The sequence below is a fragment of the Mirounga leonina genome, unplaced genomic scaffold (genome assembly GCF_011800145.1).
Source record: "Mirounga leonina isolate KUSES-001 unplaced genomic scaffold, KU_Mleo_1.0 Mir_82, whole genome shotgun sequence".
Taxonomy (NCBI): Eukaryota; Metazoa; Chordata; class Mammalia; order Carnivora; family Phocidae; genus Mirounga; species Mirounga leonina.
In genome coordinates, this window is record NW_023270825.1 from 27,765,174 (window position 1) to 27,780,509 (window position 15,336).

General features: G+C 37.9%; 1 protein-coding gene and 1 pseudogene across 8 annotated transcripts in view; one reads left to right on the plus strand and one right to left on the minus strand.

Annotated features, from left to right (window-relative positions):
- Positions 1-15,336, plus strand: part of NUMB (NUMB endocytic adaptor protein) — a 190,810-nt gene that overhangs the window by 56,396 nt on the left and 119,078 nt on the right. The gene's annotated exons all lie outside the window — the stretch shown is intronic.
- Positions 6,806-7,333, minus strand: LOC118002680 (annotated as a pseudogene).

A 15,336-nucleotide genomic window follows, 5' to 3' on the forward strand; every position in this document is an offset into this window, starting at 1 on the left:
ATCTAGAGATAATGGCTATTAACATTGGCTGTATCTTTCTGATCTTTAAATATTCATACACATACAAATTCGTACACACACAAATATATATTTTTGTTAATAGGAGCACATACCTGTGTATGCTATTTTTTGTAATGTACACTTTTCGTTTCACAATGATTTATGACCATTTTTCTGTATTGTGGAAATGTATCTACATTACCATGTAATGGGTGCATATTATTTCATTTTATGGCTTTAAGTTATTTAATCTTATATTGTGGGACATATATGCTATTTTTGTTTTTGTTTTTTTTTTCTCATTAACAATGCTTTGGTGAACTGTTAATCAAGCCTAAGCCTACATTTTGATGAGGCAAGGCTAGAGGGATTATGCTTTTGCTCCCTTTGTGAAACTGGATTTATAATAACAAGTTGAGTCTGTCTCAGTTTATTTTCCGCTTGGATTCTAGGGCAGCTATTAATGCTTCATTTTATAAAGACAACATCTAGCCCTCCATGTTCCATGGCTAGAGTTTAAAGACTCCCAGTTAGGCTTTATTCTTTCTCTCTCTCTTTTCTTACTTTGTCAAGGCCTGGTTAACAAAGGATAGTGGAAGAGTGGATAGATCTGTATTTAAATAGCCTTGTCTCTTCTGATAGAAGGGCTGCTAAATTTCAACTATAAAGAACTCATCTAAAGTGATAACTTCATTTTATTTTTTAAAATGTTAATAGCTTTGGGCACCTGGGTGGCTCAGTTGGTTAAGCGACTGCCTTCGGCTCAGGTCATGATCCTAGGGTCCTGGGATCGAGTCCCACATCGGGCTCCCCCTGCTCTGTGGGGAGCCTGCTTCTCCCTCTGCCTCTGCCTGCCACTCCCCCTGTTTGTGCTCTCTCTCTCTCTGTCAAATAAATAAATAAAATCTAAAAAATAAATAAAATGTGAATAGCTTTTTATTATAAAAGTAAAAATGTTTGTTGTAAAACTGTTGAGAAAACATAGAAAACCATAAAGAAAATAAAATTCCTGTAATCCTACTCAAAGATAACTGCTATTACAATTATACCTTAATAGTTTTAGGTGTTTTTCTAGATGGTGTGTGCACTGGCTCACCAGAACCAGTAATTAAAGAATTATGCAAGCCCAAATCATTGGTAACTTGATGTTAGCAATGGTGGGAGTAGTTACACCATGGAAATGGGCAAATGATATAATCAGGGCTTCCTTCTCTCTGCCTAATTCTATCCAGAGCCAGTTTTTCAGCACAGTACTGCATTTATACATTATATCAATAAATACAGATCTACTTCATTTTTAATGGCTTCATAGAACTCTATTATATAGATCAATCGTTCTTAGTGTGGTCTTTGGAGCAACAGTATCAGTGTTACCTGGAAAAACTTTATGCAGATTCTTGGTCTCTACCCAGACCTACAGAACCAGAAACTCTTCTGTTGGGGCCCAGCAGTCTATGGTCCTACAAGCTCTGTAGGTGATTCTGATGTATGCTAAAGCTTGAGAACCAGCGGTATAGATACACCATAAATTATCAGACTGGTCTGATGATTTCTGTGTGATATATTCCTACATATATGTTCATTTAAATGTGTTTAGATGGATATTGCCAAGTTGTATTCAAAAAAGGCTGTACTAGTTTCCATTCCCACATGAAGTCTACAGTTTCATTTTAGGTTCTAGTTCCATGTAGAGAAAAACAGCTATGTTAAATATCTTCTTTTCTAGCTGCATCTATATCCATTTATCCATGCTAGAACTCATTTCACTGGCATTGTCTTCAACAATAAAGTATTTTAGGGCGCCTGGGTGGCTCAGTTGGTTAAGCGACTGCCTTCGGCTCAGGTCATGATCCCGGAGTCCTGGGATCGAGTCCCACATCGGGCTCCCTGCTCAGCAGGGAGTCTGCTTCTCCCTCTCCCGCTCCCCCCTCTTGTGCTCTTTCTCTCTCTCACTCTCTCTCTCAAATAAATAAATAAAATCTTTAAAAAAAAAAACAATAAAGTATTTTAATGTTGTTTCTGCTTTTGAGAAGAGGAAAGTTGAGACATAAAAAAAACAAACAATAACAAACAAAAAAACCCAAAACCACTATGCCTTGGTTGCAGAAGACATCTAGTATCTTGTGTGGTTCTACCTTTAATCCCCCTGTGAATGATTAACCCATGCTTCTTACCTTTGGCATGTTACAGTGTTCTGAAACCCCACTTTAAAATATGTTAAGATCTCCTTGCTGAGAAAGTTGCTACTGATGTTGCTAAGCTATTAGAAGGGGCAAAAGATTCCAATAAGAATTTGTGACTCTTCTTGGCTTATACAGATAATAAGTGGTAAATATTTTAAAGATTTTTGTTAGGCTAGGAGCCAGAATTTGTAAGTATTGGTGAAAAGAAGGCTAATTTGGGCACCTGGGTGGCTCAGTTGGTTTAGCGACTGCCTTCGGCTCAGGTCATGATCCTGGAGTCCCTGGATCGAGTCCCGCATCGGGCTCCCTGCTCGGCAGGGAGTCTGCTTCGTCCTCTGACCCTATCCCCTCTCATGTGTTCTCTCTCTCTCATTCTCTCTCTCTCAAATAAATAAACAAAATCTTTAAAAAAAAAAAAAAGAAAAGAAGGCTAATTTAAGCAGCTTTGCCATATTTCATTGGCTGATTATTGGCACTCCTGTTTTTTCATTTTGAACTTTTATTGAAGAACAGTTGCAAACACTAAAACTGGCGCTTATCCCAACCTTCATCCTTAAGGGACTTTTTTTCCCCCTAGAGTGAATGCTTTGGACTCAGAACTTAATTTTATGATGGCATTAATAGGGTCTGCCAAATTACCAGGATTCCAGATTATACAACCTCAGAAATAATTTGATTACTTAACAATTTATTGTCTTAATTTAAGTAAATTAACTTAAGTAATTTTTTTTGAAGTGATGTCTCCAAAGTTTATGTTCTTGACCTGAACAGTTAGTTCTCAGAGATTTTGCTCTGAAGGAAAGATGAACATTGGAGTTGAAATGATAGCCCCCAGTTCTTTGTTGTTTCATCTTACCTTCCAGTATAGTCTGGTAGTTTGGATAGCTACTTAGCCTTGGTCAGGTCACCTGATTTCTTTGTGCCTCAGTTTTCTTATCTGTAAAATTGAGCTACTGATACCCCTCTCACAAATTATCAGGATTAAATGTAGTATGATATGTAATGTGCACAGCATAATTCTCATAGGTACCTAGTAATTGATGCCTTTCGATTTCTCTTAAGTATTCCTTTTTTTTTTTAAAGATTTATTTATTTATTTGAGAGAGAGGGCAAGCAGGGGGAGGGCAGAGGGAAAGAATCTCAAGCAGACTCCCTGCTGAGTGAGGGGCTCGATTTTAGGACCCTGAGATCATTACCTGAGCCAAAATCAAGAGTCGGATGCTCAACAGCTGAGGCACTCAGGTCCCGAATATAAGTATTCCTCATAGCTCTCTCCTTGATATTTCCTCTCCTTATATCAGTAGTTCTTAACCCTTTTTTGAGTCTTGTCCTCCTTTCAGAATTTAATATAAGCCATGACCTCTCTTACCAGAAAAATGCACCTGTCTGTTAAACTTTAACTGCACTTTGGGAACTTTGTAAGTCACCCCTCCCCCCAACCCTGCCAAAGCTCATCTATAAAACAGGTTGAGGATCTTTGTAGAACAGCTCCTTGGCAGACTCTCCAGTTTCCTGGCTTCAGTTGTCTTCTTAGTGTAGATGGCTTCTAAGTATGGTTGTTTGTCTTGTGAACTTCTACCTGCTGGACATATTTATCATGGTATCTTTATGTAATAGAGACTTAATAAGTGAATGGAGGAATAAATCATACATTTTAATTGTTGATATAGGCCAAATAAATTATGACACTGTGTGGCTAGAGTTAGAGATCTTACTGTAAATTATAGCTAATAAAGTTAAGTGAGCTTAGGTATTGATTTAGGCACAATGGTCTCATTTCCTGTGGTACCCATTGAAATTTAAGTGTAAACCTGTGGAAAGAGTTTTGGTCACAAATTCTAGTGAGGAAATGAGTTTCCAAGAAACCCATCAAATATGGTAGCTTCTTTCAGACTATAAGGTTAGGGGCACCTGGGTGTAGCTCAGTCGGTTGAGCGTCTGACTCTTGATTTCTGCTCAGGTCGTGATCTTGGGGTCTTGGGATCAAGCTCCGCATTAGGCTCTGTGCTCTGCATGGAGTCAACTTAGGATTCTCTCTCTCTCAAATAAATAACAAGTCTTAAAAAAAAAAGAAAACAACTATTTGTTTAGAGCTAAAATGTAAACTCATCTGAAAATTTGCTATTTCACTTTCAAGTAGTGTCATGAACAACTGTGTGTTATTAGAACTTTGTGCCTTCATCTCTTCCATCCCTTCTCCTCCCCACAGTTTTAGTTAGGGCTCTAATAGTTACAGGGGACAGAAACCCAGTTTAAAGGGGAAAAAGTGTTATTGGTCCAAGTAACTGAATAATTTAGTCGGGTCTGATTTAGTAGAGATTTAGGAGCTTAAATTACTGTCAGCGGCTCTCACTTTTATCCCTTATTTCTCAGCTCTATTTTTCTTTATCTCTTTTCCTTCTGAGACAGGTAGCTTTCTTTATGCAGTCAAGGAAGAAGGCTGCAAGCAGCTCTAATTTATATTGGTTTTATAACCGCAGTTCTAGAGAAAGAGAGGGACCATAGTGTCAGAAAAAATTCCTGGGAAAGACTTTGGACTTGATTGCTGAATTACCTGTGTAAATGATCCTCAAAGTGTGGTCCCTGGGCCAGTATCATCAGCACCATCTGGGAGATATTAGCAATGTAAATTCTGAGGCCTCTCCCCAAATCTAATGAGTCTGAAACCTTGGGGGTAGGGCCCAGCATTCTGTGCCTTAACAAGCCTTCTTGGTGATTCTGATGTATGCTAAAGCTTGAGAACTACTGCTCTAGATTATCAGTACTCACAGCTGCCTGAAATAAAGAAGAAGACCCTTTACCTTTGGAATAATTAGTGGTTTTATTATGTTCCCTAACAAGTACAGCTGGAAACAATTTTTTAAAATTTAAATTTCTGCAAGATTATGGTCTGTACAATTCATTCAGCTGAAATTTTCTCTTTAAGTAGATGAGTTTCTCTAAATTTTTTTTTTTAAGATTTTATTTATTTGAGAGAGCGCATGTGAGCACAAGTGGGGGGAGGGGCAGAGGGAGAGGGAGAAGCAGACCCTGCGCTGAGCAGGGAGTGCGACGCGGGGCTTGATCCCAGGACCCTGAGATCATGACCTGAGCTGAAGTCAGACACCCAGACACCCCTCTAATTTTTTTTATGATACACTGTCATCAGAAAAAAAAGCAAAGTAGCATTATTTGCGTGCCGTCTATATACCAGGCAGGTCAAATATGTTTATACAGAGGTCTTTAATCCCTCACGCAATGATATAAAATAGGTCATGGTTCCCATTGTTTCTAAAAAGAAAACTGAGGCTGAGAGAGGTTTGTCTAAGGAGGACTAAGGTTGTGTATCTAATAAGCGGAAAAGTAGAGTTTGAATGTAGATACTCAACAAGCATTTTATAGAGGGTCTACTGTGTGCTGGGACCTGTTATAAGTATCAGGAGTACAAAACTGCTTAAGACCTAATCTTTGTCCTCAAGGAACTTAGTCTCATAAAGAAGACAGACAGTACAGGGTAATGGCTCCAATAACAAAGATACTGAAAGAATGATTTGGAAAACAGTGGAAGGAGCTTCCAGCTTGGCTTGGATTGGGGAAGACTTCAGAAAAGGATATGAGGGTGCCTGGGTGGCTCAGTTGGTTAAGCGACTGCCTTCGGCTCAGGTCATGATCCTGGAGTCCCGGGATCGAGTCCCACATCGGGCTCCCTGCTCGGCGGGGAGTCTGCTTCTCCCTCTGACCCTCCCCCCTCTCATGTACTCTCTCTCTCATTCTTGCTCTCTCAAGTAAATAAATAAATCTTAAAAAAAAATAAGAAAAAAAAAAGGATATGATCTTTGATGTTTGAGTAGATATCATTTAAAAAATTCCTTTGATAAACAAAAATCTCATTCTACTTTCATGTTTAATGAAATTTCAAAATAAATTACTTCTAAAAGCAAATCAAAGGAATGATAACTTTAGAATGTTTTTTCAAACCACAGTTGCCCTTTATCCCAATATTCTAATGTGTTCTTGAAAGAGGGGCTTGTTTTAGCACTTCAGAGTTTTCTTTCTTTTCTTTTTTTTTTTTTTAAGATTTTATTTATTTGTCAGAGAGAGAGAGCACAAACAGGGGGAGCAGAGGCAGATGTAGAAGTAGGCTCCCCACTGAGCAAGGAGCCCATTGCAGAACTCGATATCCCAGGACCCTGGGATCCTGACCTGAGCTGAAGGCAGACGCTCGACCGACTGAGCCACCCAGGCGTCCCAGCACTTCATAATTTTCAAAGCTACATTGTATGCCATGGGAGATGTGCCGTAATTTATTCAACCAGCCCCCCCTCCCCAGTTCTTTTTTTTAACATTTAAGCTTATAATTTTTATGGTTATAAATGGTGCTACAGTGAATGTTTTCTACATTCATCTTTGTATACTTGTATTATGCCCTTAGTATAATTCCGAGAAGTAGAATTGGTGGACCAAATATTTGTATTATGGATTTATATTCCTCTTCTTGTCATCTGTCATTGTTATTTGCCCTTTTTTGTTTGTTTTTAAAATACCTTCACATGTTATGCCTTTATAACATGAGTTATGTTTTAGGGGTTTTGATACATTTGGTTTTCATTTTTGTTGATAAGTAGATAAAACATAGTTAATTTCTGGTCATTTTTGGCATGTAAGCCTATAAAAGGTGATACATGTAAGCAGTGTGTCTCTGTTAATATAGTTTAAGATAGTATACTGAAGAGGAAAGAATGCCAGTAGAAATCAGGAGAAAGACATTATGGTCCCATCTTAAACAGTGATTATTTAATCATATGATTAAAAAAATTTTTTTTGACTATTATAAAAGTTTATGAAAATGCACACGACCTGATTTTTATATTGTAGTAAAACAGGTACTAAGGAGGGGACACGTGGAAGCAGTTGATTTCTTCTGATGAACACACCCATTGTTTATATTCGCTCCAAGGCTTCTAACATGATGATAGTATTTCCTTGTATTACCACCATTCCAAAATGTTCTGTTGCCCACTAGTTGCCATCTCCACGCATTCATCTATCACAAGATTCATAAACGGATCGAACCCCCGCAATATCCCTTGGACATGTCTGCCACCATTTAATTTCAATGACAATTTCTTGTCCATAAATTTTTTCAACTTGGGAGGGTGAGCTTTGCTCATTGTGTCTACTCCGCGAGCTCAAAGATGCCTCCCGATTTTTTAAATTAAAAAAAAAATTTTTGTTAAAGATTGTTTATTTATTTGAGAGAGAGAGAGAGCAGGAGTGGTGGGGAGGGGCAAAGGAAGGGGGAGAAGCAGACTCCCCACTGAGCAGGGAGCCTGATGCGGGACTCAATCCCAGGAACCTGGGATCATGACCTGAGCTGAAGGCAGACGTTTAACTGAGCCACCCAGGCACCCCAATCATATGATTTTAAAGTTATTTTGGTCATGTATGTATTTTCCTACCTAAGATATAGGAATAGTATTGGCTTTAAGTTTTTCCCTACCTTATAAAATAAGAGAAGATATGGGGGCACCTGGGTGGCTTAGTCATTGGGCATCTGCCTTTGGCTCAGTCGTGATCCTAGGGTCCTGAGATCGGGCCCCACATCGGCCTCCCTGCTCTGCGGGAAGCCTGCTTCTCCCTCTCCCACTCCCCCTGCTTGTGTTCCCTCTCTCGCTGTGTCTTTCAGTCAAATAAATAAAATCTTAAAAAAAAAAAAGATATGTATAAAATGATGTATAAAATGGAAGCCAGAGACATTATGTGACATATTTAAAGTCATATAGTTTTGGAAATGGCAGTGGGGTTTTTAGCACAGGTCTTCTTACTTCCAGTCCAGTATTCTCTCATCTATATTACAGCCCTATCAGAGATATGGTGTAAAGAGCAAAAGAACTGTAGAACAAAAAGTGTGTATGCTATATCAAACCAGCTTTTGCCATGATACCATAGTCTTAAAAAAAAACAAAAACATGCTTTTGAATTCCATTTTCTGTCCCAAACAAGTTAATGAGAGAGATTCAGATGGAATTTAAATGAACAAAAGAATATATTCTGAGATGGAAAAATTACTGATAATAAAGAGAAAATTATAGAAGTAATTCTATAGAGCTGGAAGAACTGTGTCTTCCTAGGTGATACTGGGATATGGGAAGATACAGACAGAGATGGAGATATTAGAAAATAAGAATATTGTGGGGCGCCTGGGTGGCTCAGTCGTTAAGCGTCTGCCTTCGGCTCAGGTCATGATCCCAGAGTCCTGGGATTGAGCCCCGCGTCGGGCTCTCTGCTCAGCGGAAAGCCTGCTTCTCCCTCCCCCACTCCCTCTGCTTGTGTTCCCTCTCTCACTGTGTGTCTCTCTGTCAAATAAATAAAATCTTTAAAAAAAAAAAAAAGAAAAGAAAAGAAGAATATTGTTAGTTCAGTGGCTTTTTGTCTCCAAGCAAGCTTTTTTTCATCCTTAGGTAGAGAGATTTAAGGTGATAATTGGTCTCAAGGATGGAGCTGACTTTGGACACACACACACACCCCACCCCACACCCGTAGATTGTGAACATCAACATTTTATAGCAATATGAATGTTGGTCATAATGCATTATTTTTTCATGTAATTTATTCCTAGTGAGCTTAAGTGTACTCTATAGTCACATCAGTTAGTGATCTGGCCTGCAAGATTTACATTTTCTTCTTCAAGATTTACCAAAATTCTTGGAATTTTCTGGGAAAAAACATCCAGTAAATATAATTGTTTCAGCCTTTCTTTAATTTGAAGCACTGTTCTTCATAGGGGATATTAATCTTGCCCCTGAAAGAATTTTTGATCTAATATGAAATAAACTGGTTGAATATGTACCTGTCAGGTTTCTTTTTTATTTGATTTACAAATGATGAAAAATATAAAACTGAGTTCTCAGACCCACAACAGAGAGACGATACTAATTTTTAAAAGAAGTAACAATGGGCACCTGGGTGGCTCAGTCGGTTAAGCATCTGCCTCCAGCTCAGGACGTGATTCCAGGATTCCGGGATCGAGCCCCACATCAGGCTCCCTGCTTAGCAGAGAGACTGCTTCTCCTTCTCCCTCTGGCCTTCCCTCTGCTTGCGTGTGCTTGCGCATGCGCTCTCTCTGTCTCATAAATAAAACCTTAAAAAAAAATAAAAAAAGTAACAATAAATTCTGTATAAATCACTTGTTCTAATAAACTTCTACCAAATTTGCTTTCTGCTGTAATACAATCATTAAAAGTCTCATTTCTGACTTAAAAAAAATTTCCTCACAAGGAAATTATATATTATAAGGGGGAGGTTTTCCAGAATTTTAGTTTTAATGGTAAGGTTGCTTCTATTAGAATTCTTAAAGCATCTGATAGATTGGGTGTCCTTTATTATCTTTTCTTTGATTTATAATCTCACTGATTAGGATTGGGCTGAGTACATATTAAGAGTCTCAAAAAAATCTTTGTGGGTTGTGAGGGCCTTTAAAATCTTTAGACTTCCTAACATAGAAAAAAGTTTGAATTCGAATTTTCTTTGTTTTGTTTTCTGTCAGAATTTCCTGGTGGTATTCAGTTAGGACTCAGGGATTTTATTCTAGAGATCAAGCAGCCTGTTCTTTCCTTAGGAGTTATTCAGAATCTTTTTTTCCTTTGTGGTATGCGCTTACTAGGCAGAGTAGCCATGGTATTCTAGTAAGAAAACCTATTGCCAAAACACCCACTACAGCAGAAAACTGACCTACTTAATGCTGACAAGTTGAAAAAAAAATCTATGGAATTGTACCAGCATTAGATAATTTCTCCCTTCTCTTGTGGTGGATAGCGTGGGGGTAGAGAAGAGGATAGGAAAGGATAGTGAACTGCAGGGAAGTAAGTAATGGTGGTAAGTGAATATTTAGTTACCTGAAATTATTTGATTAAAAGCTATTCCTCTGGTACAATTTGGAAGCCTCTAAAATGCAGCAGTTCTTCTTAAATCACTTTAAACTTAAAAAAAAAAAAAAAAGGCAGGGGCACCTGAGTGGCTTAGTTGGTTGAACGTCTGCCTTTGGCTCAGGTCATGATGCCAGGGTCCTGGGATCAAGCCCCATGTTGGGCTTCCTGCTCGGTGGGGAGTCTGCTCCTCCCCCCTGCTTATACTTTCCCCTCTCTATCTCTCAGATAAATAAATAAAATCTTAAATTTTTTTTTCAGTTTATTGTTTTATCAGTATAGTACATTTTGGAGTTTATAGATACTGAAACAAAAAAAGAATGTTTGGAATTTTTATTTGTAGCAAGCGACTATGGGCCTTAACTTTATCAAACTCATTTTTTTCACTGTTACCCAATCTAATTTTCATTACTCTCAGTATCACTAGCATCTAAATTTTAGAGCTGTGTTGTCCAATATGGAAGCCACTAGCGTATGTGGCTACTTAAATTTAAATTAATTAAAACTGAATAAAATAAAAACACTAATTCTTCTCTCAAACTAGCCAGATTTCAAGTGCTTACTAGCCAAATATGGCTAGTAACTACCATATTGGGTGGCACAGATACAGAACATTTTCATCATTGAAGAAAGTTCTGTTGGGTAGGATTGTTCTAAAGGCTGCCTCATCTGTCATGCTTTCAGGGTTTCCCAACCTTGGCACTGTTGACATTTTGGACCAGATAATTTTTTGTTTTGGAGGCCTTGTAGGATGTTTTGCAGCATCCTTGGCCTCTAGTCACTAGATGCCAGTAACATTCACCCAGTTTTGGCAACCAAAAATGTCTCCTGATACTGCCAAAAGTCCCCTGGGGAGCAAAATCAACCTTGGTTGAGAACCACTGATCTACTTACATATATTAGTTCTGTATTCAGCTAGATTTTGCTTCATAAAAAGCTTAGTGGCTTAAATAAATAATTTAATGGCGCATGACTCTGGATTATTAGTTTGACTTGGGCTGTACTGATCTCTGTTGTCTGTTGGTGGTTTGGCTGGGGTCAGATAGCCTCACATATGTTTGCTTTTGGCCAGGGTAGGGTTGGGAAGTTTGTTCTCCATATGGCCTTTCTAGGAGGCAGATTCATTCAATTGTTGGCTTAAAGTTCTAAGAGTACAAGAGAGGACAAATTCCAGTGTGCAAGCACTTTCCCAGTCTCTGCTGTATTACATTTTCTAACACCCATTGGCCGAAGCAAGTCACATAGCCAAGTCCATATTCAAGAGGTAAAGAAATAGATTCCAGCTCTCAATAGGAAGAGTAGTAAAGTCATGTTATAAAAGAGTGTGCAAAAGGAATGAAGGAATTGTGGGTATTTTTGCAAAAAGTTTACTGCTGTTATTTTCTGGACAACAAGGCCCTTATTGCCCTTTCATTACATTTATCCTTCTTGTTTGTTTTGCTTTTATCACTTCTCGGCCTTTTGGCTAAGATAAAGTGTTTGTTTTTGCTTTGTTTTTGTTTTATTGTTTTAAATACTTAATTATTTAATTTTACTCACATATTTGCTCTTTTGAGTATTCTTGATTCTTTACCATGCTTCCTGAGGTTATTTCCTTTCTTCATAGATAATTCCTTTCTTTTAGGAGTGTGAGTCTACTGTTAGTGAATGTTCTGTTTTTATCCGAAAGAATTTTTTATTTAGTCTTAATTTTTGAAGGTTTTTTTCTATTTTTTTTTTTTTAAGATTTTATTTATTTGACAGAGAGATAAAGAGCACAAGTAGGCAGAGCAGCAGGCAGAGGGAGAGGGAGAAACAGGCTCTCCACTGAGCAGGGAGCCCGACACAGGGCTTAATTCCAGGACCCTGGGATCATGACCTGAGCCGAGGGCAGATGCTTAACCCTGAGCCACCCAGGTGTCCCAAGGATTTTTTTTTCCTCAACAGTGAGAAATTTTAATTCTTCCCACTTTCTCTTTAAATTCTTTTTTTTTTTTTAAAGATTTTATTTATTTATTAGAGAGAGCACAGAGGAAGAGGGAGAAGCAGACCCAGGACCCTGAGATCATGACCTGAGCCAAAGGCAGACGCCTAACCACCTGAGCCACCTAGGCACCCCTCTCATTAAACTCTTATTTTCATTCTCCTTTCCTCAGAGAATTTTATCCTAATTAATATTTTTATGCTTAAACATATTTTTAAAAATTCCATTATAATTAATATACAGTGTTATATTCGTTTCAGTTGTACAATATAGTGATTCAACAGTCTGTACGTTACTCAGTGCTTATCACAATAAGAGTACTCTTAATGCCCTTCATGTATTTCACCCATCTTCCCTTCTGGTAACCATCCATTTGTTTCTCTGTATTAAGAGTCCGGTTTTTTGTTTGTCTCTTTTCTTCTTTGTTGGTTTCTGTTGTTTCTTAAATTCCAAATATGAGTGAAATCATATGGTATTTGTTATTCTCTGACTGACTTTGCAAATCAAAATCCCACTCCCCCTGCTTGTGTTCCCTCTCTCACTGTGTCTCTCTCTGTCAAATAAATAAATCAAATCTTAAGAAACAACAACAAAACCAATATTTGTTCTTCTAATCTGTGAGCATGGAATATCTTTCCATTGCATTGTATCATCTTTGATTTCTTTCATCAGCGTATTAAAGTTTTCAGAGTACTGGTCTTTCATCTCCTTGGTTAAGTTTATTCCTAGGTATTTTACTATTTTTGGTGTAATTCTAAATGGGACTGTTTTCTTAATTTCTCTTTCTGCTGCTTCATTATTAGTGTATAGAAATGCAAAGGACTTCTGTATATTGATTTTGTATCCCATGGCCTTACTGAATTCATTTATCAGTTCCAGTAGTTTTTTGATGGAATCTGTGGCTTTCTATATATATAGAATCATGTCATCTGCAAAGAGTGAAAGTTTTACTTCTTCCTTACCAATTTGGATGCCTTTTATTTCTTCTTCTTGTCTCATTGTTGTGGCTAGGACTTCCAATACTGTGTTGAATAAAAGTGGTGAGAGTGCACATCCTTGTCTTATTCCTGATCTTAAGGGAAAAGCTCTCAGTTTTCCACCATTGAGCATGATGCTGGCTCTGGGTTTTTCCATATATGGCCTCTTATATGCTGAGGTATGTTCCCTCTAAACCTGCTTTGTTGAGGGTTTTTATCATAAATAGATATTGTGCTTTATCAAGTGCTTTTTCTGCATCTATTGAAATGATCATTTTTTTTTATCCTTTCTCTTGTTGATGTGATGTATCGTGTTGATTGATTTGCAAATATTGAAGCAGCCCTGCATCCCAGGGTTAAATCCAACTTGATCGTGGTGAATGATTTTTTCACGTATTGTTGAATTTGCTAATATTTTGTTGAGGATTATTGCATCTATGCTCATGAGAGGTATTGGCCCGTAGTTCTTTTTTTTTTTTTGTGGTGTCTTTTTCTGGTTTCGGTATCGGAGTAATGCTGGCTTCAAAGAATGAATTTGGAAGCTTTCTGAAGGATATTTTTATTGGGCATAGAATTCCAGCTTGGCAGTTATTTTCTTTCAGCATTTTAAATATATCCCATTGTCTTCTGATTCCACTTTTTTTTTTTTTTTTTTGCAAAACGATGTCTTTGATTTTTATCCATTTTAAATCATTCTTCTAGGTGATTTTCTTTTTCTTTTTTTTTTTTTTAAATATTTATTTATTTGACAGAGGGAGAGAGCAAGAGAGGGGACAAAAGCAGGGGGAGTGGGAGAGGGAGAAGCAGGCTTCCTGCAGGGAGCCCAATGTGGGGCTCGATCCCAGGACCCTGGGATCATGACCTGAGCTGAAGGCAGATGCTTAACGACTGAGCCACCCAGACGCCCCTAGGTGATTTTCTTTAAGTTCCTTGAATTCCATAGACCCTTTTGAATCTGTAGCTTGATATCTTCTGTCAGGTTTGGAATATATTTAAAATATTGTTTCAGCCCCACTCTTTCACTCACTCCTTCTGGGATTCTGGAGAGCTGTATATCTTTCTCTGTATCCTATATGTCTCTAGTGTGCTTTCCTGTTTTCCATCTTTTTTGTTTTTGTTTTAGTCCTTCATGTAGATATTTTCTATTGACTTTTCTAGTTTAGTGTCCAATCTGCTGTTACAAGCATCTGTTTTATTATTAATTTTATATTTATATATATTTTAATTTTAGAATTTCAATTATTTTTTATTTGTTTTTATAAATTTCTGTTCTCTGGTAAAATTCTCATCTTGTCATCTATTTTCCAGAACATTTTAATCACATTTTTTAAAAATTTATTTATTTTTTGGGCGCCTGGGTGGCTCAGATGGTTAAGCGTCTGCCTTCGGCTCAGGTCATGATCCCAAGGTCCTGGGATCGAGTCCCACATCAGGCTCCCGGCTCAGCGGGGAGCCTGCTTCTCCCTCTGACCCTCTCCCCTCTCATGCTGTTTCTCTCTCGCTCGCTTTCTAAAAAATAAATAAATAAAATCTTTAAAAAAAATTTATTTATTTTTTAACGATTTTATCCATTTATTTGAGAGAGAGAGCATGAGGCAGGGGCATGAGGGAGAGGGAGAAAGACTCCCTGCTGAGCAGGGGGCTTGACACGGGGCTCAATCCCAGGACCCTGAGATCATGACCCAAGCTGAAGGCAGATGCTTAACCGACTGAGCCACCCAGGTGCCCCTAATCACAGTTACTTTGAAATCTGTGTCTGATAATTAAACTATCTGGATCCCCTTTTGGTCTTTTTTTATTGTCTGCTTTTTCTCTTGGTTTTCAGTCATTTGGTCCTGTCTCCTAGCATTCCTGGTAATTTTTAAAATGAATGTCAGGCAATGTATATAAAAAATTATAGAGGGTCTTGATGATGATATTGTTCTCTAGAGAGGATTTAATTTTCTTATAGTGGTAGTTAAAAGTAGGAGCAAATGACCTTGATTGAGTACAGGCTTGAGATGACTAGAAGCTTTGTTTTAGACTTCTTAAGGGCTGGTTTAAGTCCAGTTTCCCCTTACTCTGAGAGTTTTGTCCTTCAGAGGTATCAAATGGAATCCTGGGGTATTTGCCAGAGCTTGTCCTTCTTGGCAGGACTGAACTGTAATTTTTCTTTTCTGAGCATTGTGAGCCTACCCAAAGTTCTGCTTACCTTTTTTGCTGTAAAATAGGCTTTTTTTTTTTTTTTTTTTTGCCTTTTACTCTGCACACAGGTTAGGATTCAGTAAATACCCTAAGGGCAAATGCAGTACAGAATGTCCAGTCTCATT